This window comes from Parambassis ranga, chromosome 19, assembly GCF_900634625.1.
Source record: "Parambassis ranga chromosome 19, fParRan2.1, whole genome shotgun sequence".
NCBI classification, from domain to species: domain Eukaryota; kingdom Metazoa; phylum Chordata; class Actinopteri; family Ambassidae; genus Parambassis; species Parambassis ranga.
Genome location: NC_041039.1, coordinates 537,098 through 554,298, shown reverse-complemented (window position 1 = coordinate 554,298; position 17,201 = coordinate 537,098). Strand labels below are relative to the sequence as shown.

The following is a 17,201-nucleotide window of genomic DNA, read 5'->3' as shown; positions in this document are numbered from 1 at the left end:
ACACTTTATACGCTACGATGCACCGGAGTGACGCCTTTTGTCATCCAGCCTCTTTGGCAGCGAGAGGGAGAGAGAGAAAGAGAGGAAAACAAACCAGCATGCAAATGTAATTTAACGCGGCCGAAAAACTTATCGAGCCCATTTAAAGTTATCGTGCAATTAATTGATTTATTGTTTACCGCGACAGGCCTGTGTGTGTGCCGTGGCGGCGTTAACTTTGAGAGCCCTAATAAGTATATATCCGAGTCCTGATCGGGAGGTAATGTCCGATTCCGATCGAGTCTGAAATCACGTAATCGGGCCCGATTTCCGATCATGTGATCGGATCGGGACATCCCTACTAATTATTCAACCAAATTCCTCCTCTTCCTCCTCCTACATAAACATATTTGACTTCACTTTGCATGCATGCGCATATTTGCTGAAATAAAGCCACATTCTTTCCATTCTGTGCATATTTCTAATATCCTGCCTGACAAGGTGTGCTTGTTTCCTTTCCGCCTTCCTACATCTTCCTCTGCCTTTAATAGTTACAGTTAAACATTTTACTGTTAGAAAGTAAACAGTGCTCTCTAACAACAATGATCTTGTGATTATCATGATTACTACTTATGGACGATGATATATATAGATATCCATTATAATATAATCACTGTTTCATCTTGCTTGTCATGTTTGCTCTGTACTGTATCATGTTTGCTGCATGTTTGCTCCTCTCTCTCTCCTTCATCCTCTCTGTCCTGTCTCCCTCTTCTTCTCCTCCTCTACCCAGATGACTGGCAGCAGGACTGGTTCCTCCTTAAGTAGACGGGTCCTGCTCAAGGTTTCTTCCTCTTAAAGGGAGTTTCCTTGCCACAATGCTCTTAAGGGGGTTCAGGCTCTGGGTCTCACGCTCTGTGTTTCTGTGAAGCACTTTGAGAGAATTTCTGATTGTAAAATGTGCTATATAAATAAAACTGAATTGAATTAATTTGAAAATTGAACAAACACCCTTCTTTAATACCATTAGAGCCTAAAATATAGGTTTATGTATGGCAGGTGTCTCATGCTGCTGGTTAGAGGTTTATTCTGGCCTCCTCCTTCCAGTCAACACCCCATTTACAAAAAATGTTTGCAGTGGTTTGCAACTCCACATGTGTATCCACCATCAAAACTTTGACAGGTTTAAAAACAGTAAACTACAGTATTTTTCAAAAATTGGAGCGCGACGGAAAATTCAGTTCTTCTCCCAGAGCGTTGAGGACAGTTGCTACACATGAACAAGCAGTCCTGCTTCATCTGCATTGATCCGATTCAAAAACACTGTAATTCAAACTAAATCAAACTCCGAGGAGGGAGAGCTGCTGCTCAGTTAGCATTACACGGCACGTTAGCATAATGAGGCGAGGTCAGCAAGGCAGAATTAGGGGTTATTTTGAGCAAACTAGAGTTGGTGGTTGATGGAACAGTGAAATGACCGACAGAGATGGTTGGGGTGTGTTTCAGTTTTCTTTATGTCGAGTTTGAATAAATTTAGGTAAAAGGTTACGTTAGTTGCTCTCCTGTGTGCCACACATCCACAAATGCACACGCACACAGGCCTACACATACACTGTAGTTGTTTTTTCTTTCCTGCTATGTGTTTAAATATTGAATGGCAAATCTATGTTTACAGCAGGTTACTCTCACCTGATGTTTCTGATCTGATTTTCCCATTATATGTCTGTTCCTTACAGGTGTCCATCTCATTGAGACAACCCTCACCCCTCCTGAAGGCCTCTCTGATACTGCTTGGTAAGCATTGTGTTTTCATTGCTTCATCAAATTGGTCATAATTATGAGACTTTGTGGATGTGTACATAAAGTAAATGATGTTCTTGATGTTGCTATCAGCCTGAAGTTTCATATCTGAGGACATCACTCCATCCTTTTTGACGGACTGGCTGCTGTGTTTCGATCTACTATACATTCAACCTACAAGAGGGAGCTTGTATTCTGGATCAAAGGCCATCTGAGGAAAGGCTGTCTCCAAGAAGACAGGTATGACCTGGTCCACCTGCAGCCACAGAACACCCCCCTGGTGGATGAGGATGTCCAAAACCACTCGTTTAATCAGGAAGTGGTCACCTGAAGCAGAGGATGCTCTGAGGGACTGCTTTGACACCACTGACTGGGATGTACTGCTGAAAACACATGGCGAGGACATAGAGGAGCAGACTCACTGTCTGACAGACTACCTTAACTTCTGCCTGGACGTAGTCTCCCTAAACAAGTCTGTCCGCTGTTACCCAAATAACAAACCTTGGGTAACACAAGATGTTAAAGCTGCCCTCAACAGGAAGAAGGTGGCCTTCATGAACAGAGACAGAGAGGCTATTCAATCAGCACAGCGGGAGGTGAAACAATGCCTGAAAGAGGCAAAGGACAGCTACAGGAGGAAGGTGGAGAAGAAACGGAGTGAGAAACGCATGAAGGAGGTCTGGGATGGTGTCAACACCATCACAGGCTACAGATCAAAGGCCACAACAGCAGGGGGGACAGTGGAGGAAGCAAACAGGCTGAACAACTTCTTCAACCGCTTTGACCAGCCCACTGCCCCCCCCCCTCCTCACTGCAGTGTATGACCCCCCTGACTCCACCCCCTGTGCAGCCCTCTCCCCACCTGTCACCCCTCCCCCCATCTCAACACCCTTCACTTTACACCTCAGACTTCTGCTACAACTCAGAACGGTGTCACATCCAGAACTTTGCAGATGACACAGCCATCGTGGGGTGTATCAGGGATGATGGAGAGGATGAGTACAGAAGTGTAGTCAGCGACTTTGTCACCCGGAGTCAGGTGAACCATCTCCAGCTTAACACCTCAAAGACTAAGGAGCTGGTCATCGACTTCAGGAAGTCCAGCCCACAGCCACGTCCAGTGACCGCCAGGGACGACGAGGTGGAGATTGTAGGCAACTACAAGTACCTCGGGTTGTGGCTGGACAACAAGCTGGACTGGACATGCTGTACAGATCACCTGTACAAGAAGGGCCAGAGCCGTCTGTACTTCCTGCAAAGACTGGGAGCCTTCAACATCTGCAGGAAACTCCTGTGGATGTTCTACCAGTCTGTGGTGGCCAGTACACTTTTTTATGCTGTTGTCTGCTGGGGGGGTAACATAAACAAAAGGTGTGCTAACAGGCTGGACAGACTTATCAGGCGGGCCGGCTCTGTGGTCGGCATGAAGCTGGACTCCCTGGTGACAGTGGCAGAGAGGAGAACACTAAGAAAACTCCTGGCTATTGTGGACGATGCCAGTCATCCTCTGCACACTGTCATCAGCGCTCAGAGGAGCCTGAACAGTCACAGGCTGCTCCTCCCCAAGAGCAGGACCAACAGACTCAGAGACTCTTTTGTCCCCCGATCCATCAAACTTTACAACTCTGCTTTTGGCAGGAGGGGGAGAAGGAAGGGAGGAGCACAGCCTGCCTGATACAACACACGTGCAATAATTTATATACTGTGCAATAATCCATCTGTACCATTTATGCTGCTGTGTAATGTTTGTTTACATTTACTGCACTATACTACATTACCATTTATGCTGCTGTGCAAATTTTGTACATAATTACTTTACATTTACTGCACTATATCACATGACCATCTATGCTGGTGTGCAATGTTTGTAAATAATTCCTCTTTTATTTTTTTACTGCACTATATTCTATTTTATTCTATTTAACTCTTGCTCTGACTGTTGGTGTGTATTGCTGCTGGTACCCAAATTTCCCCGAGGGACCTTCCCAATGGGATTAATAAAGTATATTCTATTCTATTCTATTCTAACTGTACAATTAAAATGGCCCCCATTCTGTTATAGGCTAAACACTTATTTCCTTTGTATTAGTCACTTCAGTATTCTGCCCGTTTGTTTGTTTTTAATATTAAGACAATAATAATGATAAAACATTGTATGTACACAACTGTATGAAAACAGTTGCACCTTTTGTGTCTTCATGTTTTAGTTTATTGGCGTCCAGCAGACAGTACTTGGCTGATGCTATTTTGCTAATAATAATGACTTTGGCTTACATTTTTAATGTTACATAGCCTGTTTAAATAAACATTTGTGTGTTTTATATCCTTTGTTAGTTGTTGATTGATTTTTTAAGTACTTCTTAGCCCACAGAACAAGGTTAATTTCAACTGCACTGAATATTGACATTTTAGATACTCTGAAGTCCTGATCTTGGTCCTTGTTATACTTGTCTTCAGTAAACAGTGAAAATGTAACTCCCATGTTACTGTAAAATGAAGTAATTACAGAAGTATACTGCATATTGTTTTTACTGTAACAGACAATTCAAGTTCAAGTTCAATTTCGCAACAGTATGAGTGCTGTAAAATAACAGTAAAGTACAGGCGTCCCTGCTGCCAGCACTTTACTGTTATTTTACAGGGAAATTATTTACAGTGTAGTACTATTTGATGGAACAAATTATTTTAATCATTCTATCTAGTAAAGCAGATTAAGCTTGGTAAATTATTTGACACAGGGTTTACAGCACCACACTGACTCTTGTGTGTGTGCAAGCGGACCCCTGCGAAGTGGGGACTTTCTGGTTAATCTCCAGCTGGCTAATAAGAAGCTTAACTGTCAATGGAGTGCAAGAGGCTAATTATTAGTTTGTAGCCAGTCTACTATGGTTTATAGTCACGCATAACTCTTTATTAATATCCATGTTCAAAATTGGCTAAAACAGTTGTGTTGGCAATGTGCTTAAATGGACTATTACATAGATGATTCAAGCTCAAAGTGTCTCTATATCATTTTCAAAACTGTTCTGTGTGTTACATTTGTTAGCATAATATAATCCCTGCCTTAGGACAACGCTGACAGTTCCCGCACCTCTGTCTGAATACTGCTTGGTTCAGTGAGCTGGTTGTTCACACAGAGAAAATTAGGTTAACCCTTCATGGAAAGCCTTGGGGGTTAAGCTGCTGTATGACCAGGTAAAGAGACACGGAAGGCAGAGCCTGGACTATTTTTAATCTGTCAACAATCTGTTGATGGTATCTGAGCAAGATACAACCACTGAGAATCTATAAAAAAATATCAACAGGAGTAGGAGCTATCTGTTATGCCAGCAGCAGTATGGGGTTCTTTTTGTTGTGTATTTACCTCAGCATAAAACAATGTGCTGCATGAACCATGCTCACACTTAAAAACACATCCCATATTTATAGGTCACAAATACTAACACAAGATGTGAGAATGCAATACCTTTTGACTATACACTCAAAAAATAACTCATTGGATGAACTCAATTAAATTGTGGGAGACTTTTCCATCAAATAAATATGGGTAGCCCCAACTCAAAACAAGAACGTTTATACAATATAATGTATTTCAGTTGGACCAAGAGGATTTTTTCATGTTGGTCCAACTCAACCTAAACATATTTATTAAATATAATTTGAGTTAGTTCAACTTATTTGTGTCAAACAGAGTAAGTACAGAAAGTAAATTTGTTTATTAGTAATTAAAGTTATTTGTTTGTCCAACCTAAAAATATTATAAAATTATTATTATAAAATTACCTTCAAATTAACCTACCACCCCTTAAGAAAAACATGACACTATACCTGGTTGAGGTCCTTTTATTTAAATGCAGCAAAAATAGAAACAGTAAGGTGAATGACATTCCTCCATGACATAAATCTTTGCATTTCAATTTACCAAATTAAGTTGGATGAAACAACCACATCACTGGGCTCCTTTCTTCAGAACATGTAAGCTGCCCTCCTATAGGGTTGAAACACAAACACACACTCATGTTACATGCAATTCTGAACATCACATAAACATGTGAATCTTTCATTAATATTGAAGTTCCTCATTTGTTCTGGGAAACTTACAGAAGCTTCTTGGAGAAGTGGTTGAGCCGGGCCATGAACTTCAATGCAGCGGCTTTGTGGTGATCTGCAAGAAGTCATCATTCATCTGGAAAACAGTAGTAGTACAAAACAGTATAGTTGTAGTTACTCTCAAACAGACTTGAATAGCTATAAAGAAATGTGAGTTTTCATTTTACATTCATTAGTACATTAGTTACATTGATTAGTACTAAATCACATTTTTATTTGTGTTTGTATTAACAAACACAAATAAAAATGTGATTTAGTAATAGCATAATCCATGTATTAAAAGTACATCTGCATGCAGGCAGTCTGTGTATGGTGTATGATAAGCTGCAGATGCCTACCTGGTTCCAAACTGCACTCTTCACACATCCACATACAGCATCCTGTAAAATAAAAGAAGTCACAAAAGAGTCAGATCACATTGACCAAATAACAATAAGATGCTGTAATTGATTACCAAGTATATAATTAGCTACAGTCATTAAGAGCATAAGATGTTTGCATAAAATGAGATTATATATTAGAGGTATGCATATAATAAATACGTGAAAGATGGTATGCTGCAGCAGCCACTCCCAAATTTCACAATGAAACAGCCCAATTTAAAATCTGAAAAGCCTCTGAGGTCCACTCAAAACTTTAATCTGAAATCTCAACTCGTTTTAATCAAATATCATTTAATAGGTATTTTTTTAGGTTGAGTTGGACCAACATGAAAAAAATCATGTTGGTCCAACTCAAACACATACTGCATAAACGTACTTGTTCTGAGTTGGGGCTACCCATATTTATTGGATGGAAAAGTCTCCCACAATTAATCTGAGTTCATCCAATGAGTTATTTTTTATTTTATTTTTATCTATAGCGCCAGATCACAACAGAAGTCATTTAATTGTCCCCTTACTATAGAACAGGTTTATACCTTTTCATCTTACTAAACAAAGTCATTTCAGCACGTTTACAGGTCTCCCCTGCTCTGTCACGTACACCGCAGTTCCAGCCCGATGCGCACACCCAGCAGCACAGACACACACGCAGCAGACATAGAGCGCACATTGGAAAATATATCGCGAAAATATGCCGACTACTTCACTTCAATAAATCCCTGCATGACTGTATTGTTTCACATTAACTACACTTAAGCACTGGCTGTACCCCTGCACATACAAGTGCCTCTCAGGCTAACACAAAGCGTTAGCTCTGTGCTAACGTTAGCCTGCCAGCTACGCTACAAAAGTAAAGCAAAGCACTTTTGGATTGCGTTAGCTGGCGATGAGCTGCGCTCTCATTGTGTTAAGGATGGATTCAGCGTGCCTGTGTAGAAAACTCCAAGTACTAACCGCGTTCACCTCTGATACGACCTATATGACACGACCATAGACGTTAGCTACAACGAATGCTAACTAATCTTAGCTGCTTGTAGCCTGTCTTCTCCAATGTGAACAATGACTGACATTTCTTTTTAAGCTCAGTGTCCATTTAAATTAAGACATGCACATTATTTCACATAAAGATAATACACTTATTAAGTAGAAGACAGAAAACTTACCAACAATAGTTTCAAGCAGAGGCGGATGACAGATAGGACAGAGGCTGATCTCCTGCGCATGCTCTTGCTCTGGTTATTGAACTCATTCTGGTTAGGTTTGCCAGTGGAGTCAAAGCAAATATATTTATGTTACATCTGCTAAACATATTTGGGTATTGTTGGAATTAATAATATTTTCATAAGACAAACAAAATAATAATGTTTCACCTCTAAGAGGGGCTTGAATCAGTTTTTTTAAGTGTACTGTTCAATGCATTCCTTTAGTAGAATTAACATATTACATTCGTATTTGTTGTGAAGGAAGACTCCTCCTCACAGGACCAATGCCAAGCTATCACCAGCAAACAAAACCCTCCTATCAGCCTCCCAAACCTTTAAGTCCAGCCAGTGTGGTTGGCTATCCTTTTAACAAGTGTAAAATCCATTCAACTAGAAAACCCAAATGTAGAAGAGAAGCAAGGACAGCAGCGATAACCTCGGCGCTGCTACCTATTCAGTATGTGTTGCTATCCTTTAGGTTTACAGACGAAAGGCCAAGTAGGTAATCCTCATATAATCTCACCCACTTGAACCATCTGTATAGGACTGTAATCTCCCGGTCGACTGGTCAATTTATTAGTCGATACGTCCTGGCTCGACCAAAATTCTGATTGGTCGACTTTTTGTAGCGTTAATTTTATCAGGAGGAATGTACCAAGTGCTAATGGAGGTCACACAGGTAACAGTCGATCTTTGAACACCCCCCTTGTTTTCACTACTTTGGTTCAGCCCGACCCACTACAGACAGAGAGTACCGGTGGCCGGTGGTTTGCTGAATATTTATTTAGTTTTGACCGTGCCATGTAAGTCAGTCCTTCTCTACCCTGTCAGAGACATGTGCAGTGTGGTAGCATTTCATGGAAACAGACAACGGAAAAAAGTTTGCACCCTGTATTTCCCGTCACGGATCAATAAAGTGTCAATCTATCCAAGCTCAACTACAAACACCACATATCAGCTAAAAATGGAAAGCTGCCTTGTCTGTGTTAGGCTGCCCCGTTGCCATGTTTTAGTCTAATAAATAGTTTTGTAACTGTAGGCACACCTGATTATAACAGCGGCAGCATGCTTCAGACATACCCAGACCCCGCTGGATGTCATTCAGCGAAGCTGCGCTCCTGTGTTCAGTGTCGCTTTGTGCGCAGGACATGTGCAGAGCGACATGATAGTCTCTGTAAATTATTATAACATGACAAAAACAATTGTGGAAATATTCCTTCTAGGAAGCACAGAGGAGTAATACAGCTCCAGGAATGAGCAGCACCTGTAGTCTACATAAATAACTGGTCTGGACAGGTAATGTATGATTTCTGCTGCAGTTCTCATGAATCACTCTCTACAAAGTTGCACTGCACAGACTCATGCTGTGTATGTTTATCTAAGTCATATCAGGTAAACTTCTAGGCTGTGATAATGACAGGGATCCAGCGTCACCCTGCTTTTTAAGGTCCTACCTGTGTAGCTAATGATCTAACAACAACTGATGACAATAATAAATGTTTTGCTGACCACCACAATCCATTTTGTGTGAAGAAAATGATAACCTCCTATGTATCATTCAGGTTGGGATTCCATCACACAACACCCTGTCTTACAAACAACCAAACTCAACAAAGAAAGCTAACTTTTTTTTAATGTGACAAATGATACATAAACACACAACATAAAATATAACGCTCTCCATCATAACCAGATGTTCCTCCAGGATAAAGGTTGGACCAAAATGTTCCATTTTCTTGTAGACATAAAATACTGAAACGATAGTGGCCTGGGTTAACAAAGAAAGTTCATGTCTACCATGGTAGTACCTCCAATCCCTGACTGTGAGATTAAGCTTTGTGAAGCCCCCTCATCCAAGGTAGCAAGAACAAAGCATTAACAGTGAAATGGAGAAATAAGTCATTTTAAAACATATACACACTCATTTACAGCTCTGGACAACGCTAAAACATGGAGCTGAGTAGGCAGAGTGCAGTCAAAGGAAACACTTAATCCAGTCTGCTATGGCCTCTACCTGTGTGTGTGAAGCGTACCCTGCCCTTGGTCAAACACACAAACACAAATTTCTAAGTGGGGTTCATCTGTAAGTAAGCCTTTTTTATCATCAATAGCATAATGCATCAATACCTTTGTTGTTTGTTGTGTTTAGCCTTGTTTACCTAGCTTTAGAGAATCTACAAGATGATCTACACACCTGATACAAAGCTCCTCTTTGTTTAAAATAACCATCTGACTTTTTCCCTGCCAATTAATACGGACAAGGTAAGGTAGAGCTATTCAGATAAATACAGCACCCTATAAACTATCAACTAGTGCTGTTCTCATCTAAATACCTAGCAGCATAGCAAGACTTTAATAGATTAAAATGGCCAAAATATCCAATTTCTTCAAAACTTAAAGGTAGGGTTGAAGATTTGAAACTCAGCGAGTCAGCAAGATTTCGAAAATAAACACACGCCCCTTTCTCTCGGAGCTCACCCAGAAGCCACGCCCACCAATCACATGGACGCGCATTACCTCAAGACGAGCGGTCTGTGACTTCGGCCATCATGCACAGACCTCTTTGGTGCGTGCAGAGTAGGAAGAGAGTGACAACAAGCCAATACTCCATGCAGGGTCGTCCCAAAGGATTGGCTGATGTTTTTAGCGTTTTATAGCTTCCACAGATGATTAATATTCTTTGTTTTAATGTGAAACTGCCGAACTAATTGGTTGCTATCGGACTGTAAAGAGAAGTTACACTAATTTAACAAAAAGTGCATCAGAGTAAGATCTCTTACCCTACCTTTAATGACATATATCTGAACAATCAGTCATTTACTGCCATTATGCTTTAATCATCTACTAATCTGAGACCATGTTTGAGAGTTGTGTTATTAAGTCATTTGTCCAGGTCTTTGAAGTAGTAAGTGGACAAAAAGCCAGCACCCATAACATCAGATTTTCTTATTTTACAGGGCTGTGCAGCAGCCTTTGCTAACTTATTGTATGACAAACTTCATGTTCTTTTGCTGGTACAACTGCATTATGGATAATAATATTTTAAAAAGAGACAGAATAACAGAAAGTGCTACTAACACTGTGAGGCAATATCAAAAACTGAAATCTGAGAATGGGTCTGTCTCAGTTCATTTCAAGCAATATTTTAAATTGTGGGATATAATGTTTATTTGCACTAAAATAAACATATTGACTTCTTCCTAATACTACGCTCCTATGTAATCTTGCATTATGAATGATAAGTGGGTACAGTTAGCCCACTGCTCTGTATCTGTTTCAGATAACTTGTGAGCTCAGCCCGTCATTAGCTGAATTAGGTCTTTAAACACTGAGAGCCCTATAGTGGCACAATGGACACACAGCAACACAGGGGGAGAGTGTTTGTGATTTCAAAAGGAGCGTTCCCACAGTCAACTCCAAGCAGTTTGTTTTTGTCACCTATTACAGCAACATTTAGATTCCCTGGATATGGCTGTTTCTTGGAACGTAATCTAACAGGACCATGTGTGTGTGCCGTATTTCAAAGCTATGCCAAAAATGTTGCATCTAGAGACAGACAACCTGCATGACATACCACTGAGATGAAAGGATGACTCTTTCATTCATAAAATATTTTTTGACATACATACATGAAAAACACAGCAGCCTAGAGTGATGTGTTTTAATCAGTTATTTATTGTTGACTTATGATATATGTCTTGATATGTATAATGGGAAAAAGCATGCATGCATATTATGTATATTTTTTTAACTAAAAATCATTGTCCATTCTGTTAAATGCTCAGCTTATGTGAGTGAATAAAAGTTTTAAAGTCTAAATAGCCTCAAAGTTGTAAGGCTTTACTGAAACATGAGAAGCTTGAGAGCACACATATGATCTGACGTATAATCATGTATTATGTGTTGCTGACTGTTAAAACATGTGAATGCAGCATTAATGCCATTAATAATCTGTGACACATGATCCCCACAGGTGGGGTTTTCTGGCACTTACCTAAATATTCTCTTTTTGTATGTTTATTTATTAGTTTTTTTATTTTTGACTAATGTAGGCTACTGTACCAACAACATTACATTATTCCTAAATGCGCCAGGAGAGTTAAAAGATATTTTTTCATAGTTTATGGCAGGCCAGTGGCTCCATACAGCGGGACAAGAGACAGGTTGGAGTGACAAGACAAGACAGCAGTTTGACAGCCACTAAACAGCATGCTAACTTAACAGCTCACGTCCTCACAGCTTGTGTGACAATCCCTAGGAAGCTAGTGGGAGACAAATGTCACAGAGTGACGCTTTCAAATGACAAACATTGAGGCTACGTACATGTTTACTGCAGTGTTTCCTTTCCTCTCTCCCAGCTGACACAAATCTGCAGTTTACAGAGCAGTTTCCCGCAGGCTGCCGCTTAAGGTTGCTCTGAACACCCTTCTTTTCTCAGTCCATCAGTCTCCTTAACAGCGTCCCGTGCCGTCACAGAAATCCACTGCGTCCGTTCACTGATCAGCTTTCACGCAGCTAGCACATTATGGTCCATGATTATTCCACGTTCGTTAGGAGCTGCGCCGTCTACGTGTGTACTTCCGGTTGACGCTTTCACAATAAATGTAGGCTACCCAAAAATGGTTAAGAGAACGCAGCAGTGATGTGTTTTTGTTTTGGATTTTAGGGTTTAAATTTTTGCAGACAATAAGCGTCCCCCTCTGATATAATGGCAGCTACAGCACAGTCACATAACAACTGCCTTGATGACATCTGTGGTACTAAACACATAGAATGTGTCATAGGTACTAGGGTACTGTGTATTTTATGTCATGAATCAAATCCTAAAAAATCTTAAAAGATTGACTTGCTCACAAAAAGTAGTAAAATAAACTAGTGTAATAAAGTGAAAGCATTTTTACACATGTTTTTATATTTTAAAATACAAAACTCCTTGTAAACTCCATGTGAATCACCACCTTAAGGTGGTGGAGGGGTTTGCATGACTGAAGATCCTAGGAGGTATGTTGTTAGGGGCAACTCAAGGCGAAATGATCCTAGGTGACAAACTAGACTAAGACTAACTATCTAACAAACTACCACTATGGAAATCTTAAACCCAGTTTTCCTCACAAAACTGGGCTGTCCTGCTGGAAGCACACATTGGCAATGGGCGTGATTGGGAAGAACAGCCTCTCTGATCTGAACCTGAGCATTACTTTGTTGTTGGGCTTGCTCAGTTTACACATTGAAAAGTAGCCTCACACTGTAACCTATTGCAATTTTAATAGAATAAACCTAATTTTGAATGTTGATTCAGCTTGTAACATTTTGTGTGTGATGTTATTTTATTGCAGTATTTATTAGGTAGTACCATATAGACCGTAGAGTGTCTTATTGATAACTACAATACAGAGCAAGGGTCTGCACAACATAATTAGGATTGCTGCAAGGACCCATCTTATGAGCTACCCTCAAGACCAACTATCATCAACAGGATTCACGAGCTATATGAAACTGAGAGGGCAAAGGATTTAGAACTTACAGCCACCATTACTCTTAGAGGTCATTAAGCACAGATAGCACAAAGAATATGATGGCAGCCAAGAGACATCTACTGTAACATATGGTCACAGTGGACCTACAAAATGTAAAATCTAAGTGTCGCAAAGTGCTGGGGCACTTCAAACACAAGGTGAAACATCTGCAAAGACACCAACAACGAATAAGTAGGATCTAAGTAATTATACATTTTTTAGATACTTTACTGAAATCCTGGGAGGAGAAAAATTCGTTTCCTGTTTGGTCCTGTTTTGCCTGCATTGTGCCACCTGTCTCGGGTAATGGAGAGTTCAGAGGATGACCCTGCCTACATAGTCAAGTTCAAGCAGATCATCAGCTTGGACATGGAAAAACGTAAAGAGAAAACAAACTTTACCTGGCTTTCCACAGGTCTTGACCCTAGATTTAAGGTGTCTGCACAGATCTGAGAGAGCTGAGGTGTGGGCACTGATTGCTGGCATTACGAGGGAAGAGATGCCTGCACAGGAACCAGTGCAAACGATGAAAACTTTTGATTGCTTCAGTATCTGATGATCAGAGTCTGATGAAGAGAACTGTATTGAAAAATGTCTGGAGCGCTATAGAGCTGAGCCTGTCATTAGCATGGGAGACTGTTCTTTGGAATGGTTGTCTAAACATGCTGAGTCACACCCCAAATTGGCCTGCCTTGCTCACAAGTACTTGGCCAATCCTGCCACATCAGTACCTTGTGAGGGAGCTACTTTATCATCTGGCAATGAGACCAGGCTTGTATGCCTTAGCAGCATGCTTGGGTCAGCAAAATAGAAACTGTGCCTAACCACCAATATTTAAAATTAAAGCCAACCTGTTGTTGCTGTTTTGATTAAGTAGTCTAACTTAACTTTGCTTGACTTTGAATTAGGCTTAGGCTTATGTTATACTTTCTACTTTTTGCTGTAGCGCTTTGGTATTTGGCACACTACATAACTTTAATAAAGTCCACTTCATTATTGTTTGTGCAGTACTGTGAAGTACGGAGCCCCTCTAAAGACATGGTCAAAAAATAAATAAATCGTGGCCATGAAATATGTATAATGTGCGCACGAAATACTAATTCATGGCCACAAAATACTAGTTCGATCCCAGGAAATACTAATTCATCTGCACCCTATGCGCCCCGTCAATAACAATACTTAATCATGGCCACGAATTTGTCTTTTGTGCACACGTTATACATATTTCGTGGCCACGATTTATTTACTTTTTGACCATGTCATCAGAGGGGCTCCACAGGGAAGTCCTATCAATGTGACTAAATATACAACTCCAGCACAATTGAAGTCAAAGTCAAAAACAACTTTAGTAGTCCCCAAAGGGCCAATTTAGTTCAAGCAGTCACCCCAACGCAGTAGTAAAAGACAGAAAAAAAGTTTTCTTTTGTTACACAAATCTGAACACAGTAGTATGTGACTACATGCCATATACTTGAGACTATAGCTGTTTGTATTTTGTTGGGTATTACTGCCTAATGTGTCAGTGAATAAAACTCACTTACAGTTTTCTCTTGTTCCAGCAGTTTTTTAACATAAGTACATTTAGCATAACATGTGTTCACCATTTTAATTGTAATATCACGTAACATTTACACAGACTTTTTTTTTTAAATTGTGTTTAATTGCGATTAACTATTGCAATTAAAATTTTCACTTAGTTTAAAGCTGCAGCCACTCTGGATGACTCCAGTGTAAAAGGTTATGCTGACTATGTGGGCACTTAGCACTTGTGTGGACAATATTGTGCCCACCATTCAAGTCTGCATGCATCGCTCCACTGCATTAACATCTGGCAATGAGACTGAGTACAAAGCAGTGAAGTACAGACTGAGAAAGGTCATCACAGCAGTGTTAATTTTGGCAGCAATTTCAGATTTAGTTTTTATTTTAGTCTTGTGACTAAAATGTCATTTGATTTTAGTCACGTTTTAGTCATCAACATTTTTTAACTTTTAGTCTAGTTTAATCAACTAAATATCAAATAATTTTTATATATATTTTATATTATTTTGTATATATATATATATATATATATATATATTATATATGATATATATTTTTTCATGAAATATTTAAGGTTTGATTGTGCAATAAAAACAGGCACAGCTTTAACTTTTGTTATTTGAAACAAACAAACTCTTTATTTAATTGCTATTACCTTTTCACAAAAGAACCAATGAACAGTGAGCTGCTCTCCCTGAATACACTGTTCAGTCATGACCTTCTTCATGAATACTCCATAACTACAGCAAAATAATTCAGTGACAACTTAGAAACAGTGCGCATGCTGTAAAACCATCAGCAGCGGTGTCTTCATTTATAGATTTTGTCATGTGTATCTTTGAACGGAAGTTAAGATGACTCACCTGCAAATGTCGCTTCAGGTTTATTGTGTTTTTACCGCAAACCGTGTTGTTTGTCTTGACATCAAACGTGTCCGTGTGTCTGTTCTCCTGTTTTGTGTGACCATGCATGAGTACGCCTTCTTCCAGCATCGTGGGGCAACGTCCTTACGCAGAGAGATCACTTCTGATTGGCTCTCTGCCGCCGTCTCCTGATTCGTGATTCGAAAATGATTCGTCAACAAAGTAACACTGCAGCAGCCAAGAGGCAGTACAGAGAGAAGCTGGATGGCTTCTATTTCACTGCTGACCCTAGGCGCATGTGGCAGGGCTTGCAGCCCATCATGGATTAAAGAAGCAGCTCCAGTACCATTAACCCTGCAGAAAGCCTGCTGAACGACTTCAACACATTTTAAAACCACTTTGAGACCTCCATTCTTCACACAAAGAGGAGGCTGGACACCTGGACCACCACACCCCCACCAGTTGTCTCATCAGCCCAGCCCTGAAGAGGATCAACCCCGCAAAGCGGCAGGACCAGAATTTTCATCAACATGCTACATCAGGATGCTCTTTATTGACTACAGTTCCGCATTTCATCTCTCATTTCATGTCATCCCCCACAAGCTCACCCACAAACTGTTCTCCCTCGGACTGCACCCTATCCTTTGTGACTGGCTCCTGGACTTTCTGACTGGCAGGCTTCAGTCAGTCAGGATAGGGAACAGTATTTCAGCCAGCATCATTACAAACATTGGCACACCACTGGGCTCAGGTCTTTAGTCCCATCCTCTGTTCACACTTGACTGTGTGGTCTTCCACAAGGATATCATTATCCTAAAGTTTGCTCTGTGTACGCATCACTGGGGACGAGGAAGCCTACAGGACGGAGGTGGCCACTCTGGTGACATTGTGTGAGGACAACAACCTCACCCTCAACACAGACAAGACCAAGGAGATAGTGGACGCAGGTACAGGAGTGTTAAGTGCAGGATCACCAGACTCAGGAACTCTTCCTTTCCTTCTGCCATCAGACTTCGCAACAGCTGACAGGAGTCTGTTGCAATGGACTGTTCCCTGCACATACTGACTGTTTACATACAATGACAGTAACAGCAATATTGTTTATTTATTTATTGTTCTATGCACTTTAATATCCAATAACTGCACATGTACCGTGCTGTTTACTTCCTAACAGTTTTGCACAATGATTCATTCTCTGCTGAATTTGCACAACAGCTGATGTAGCACACGTGCACATTTATATGTATATAGCTCTACTTACTTCCATAGTTTATTTTTATGTGTACTTATTTGCATGCTTTTTAAATTGCTCTTTTTGTAAATTATTCTATTTTTTGTTGGTACCTCAAACCTTTACCACATTATGGCATGAAGTGTGAGCAGCAAAGAATTTCATTGTACAGGGAAACCAGTTTCCTTACTGTGCATTTGACAATAAATGCTTTGAATCTTGAATCTTGAAACAACATTAGCAATTACGTCACTGTGGGAGAGTGTTCTTTCACTGGGCCTCAGGTTGATAGTGGGATTATTGTATAGTCCTCAAACAGCAGAGGTTGTGGGTGTCCTAGTCCCGGATTGCAGTCTTGGTGCTGTTAAAGGCCTTAGAAGCCAGTGGTCTGGGTGGTGGCCGGGAAGGCAAGATGGTGTGCTTAGGGGAGTGGAAGAGGGAGGGGTGGGTTGGGTTGACCTGGCTGCATAATTTGGGGGGAGGAATGAAGGGAGATACAGCATCTGGGGGCCTTGGAGGAGGTGGAGAGGATGCAGCTGAGGGGTGCAGGGCTGTAGTGGAGGAAGTGAGGTGGG

The 17,201-nt window shown here is 40.6% G+C and overlaps 1 protein-coding gene across 2 annotated transcripts in view; it reads right to left on the bottom strand.

Moving 5' to 3' along the window:
* Positions 1 to 12,030, bottom strand: part of ripor1 (RHO family interacting cell polarization regulator 1) — a 67,246-nt gene extending 55,216 nt beyond the window's left edge. The window contains exon 1 of one of the 2 annotated variants that reach the window (XM_028431168.1): positions 11,798 to 12,030. The gene's annotated coding sequence lies outside the window, so the exon portion shown is untranslated. Of the gene's footprint in view, positions 1 to 692; positions 725 to 11,797 lie in introns of those variants that run through there. The other variant, XM_028431169.1, reaches the window with a different exon arrangement.
* Between the last annotated feature and the right edge of the window lie 5,171 nt (positions 12,031 to 17,201).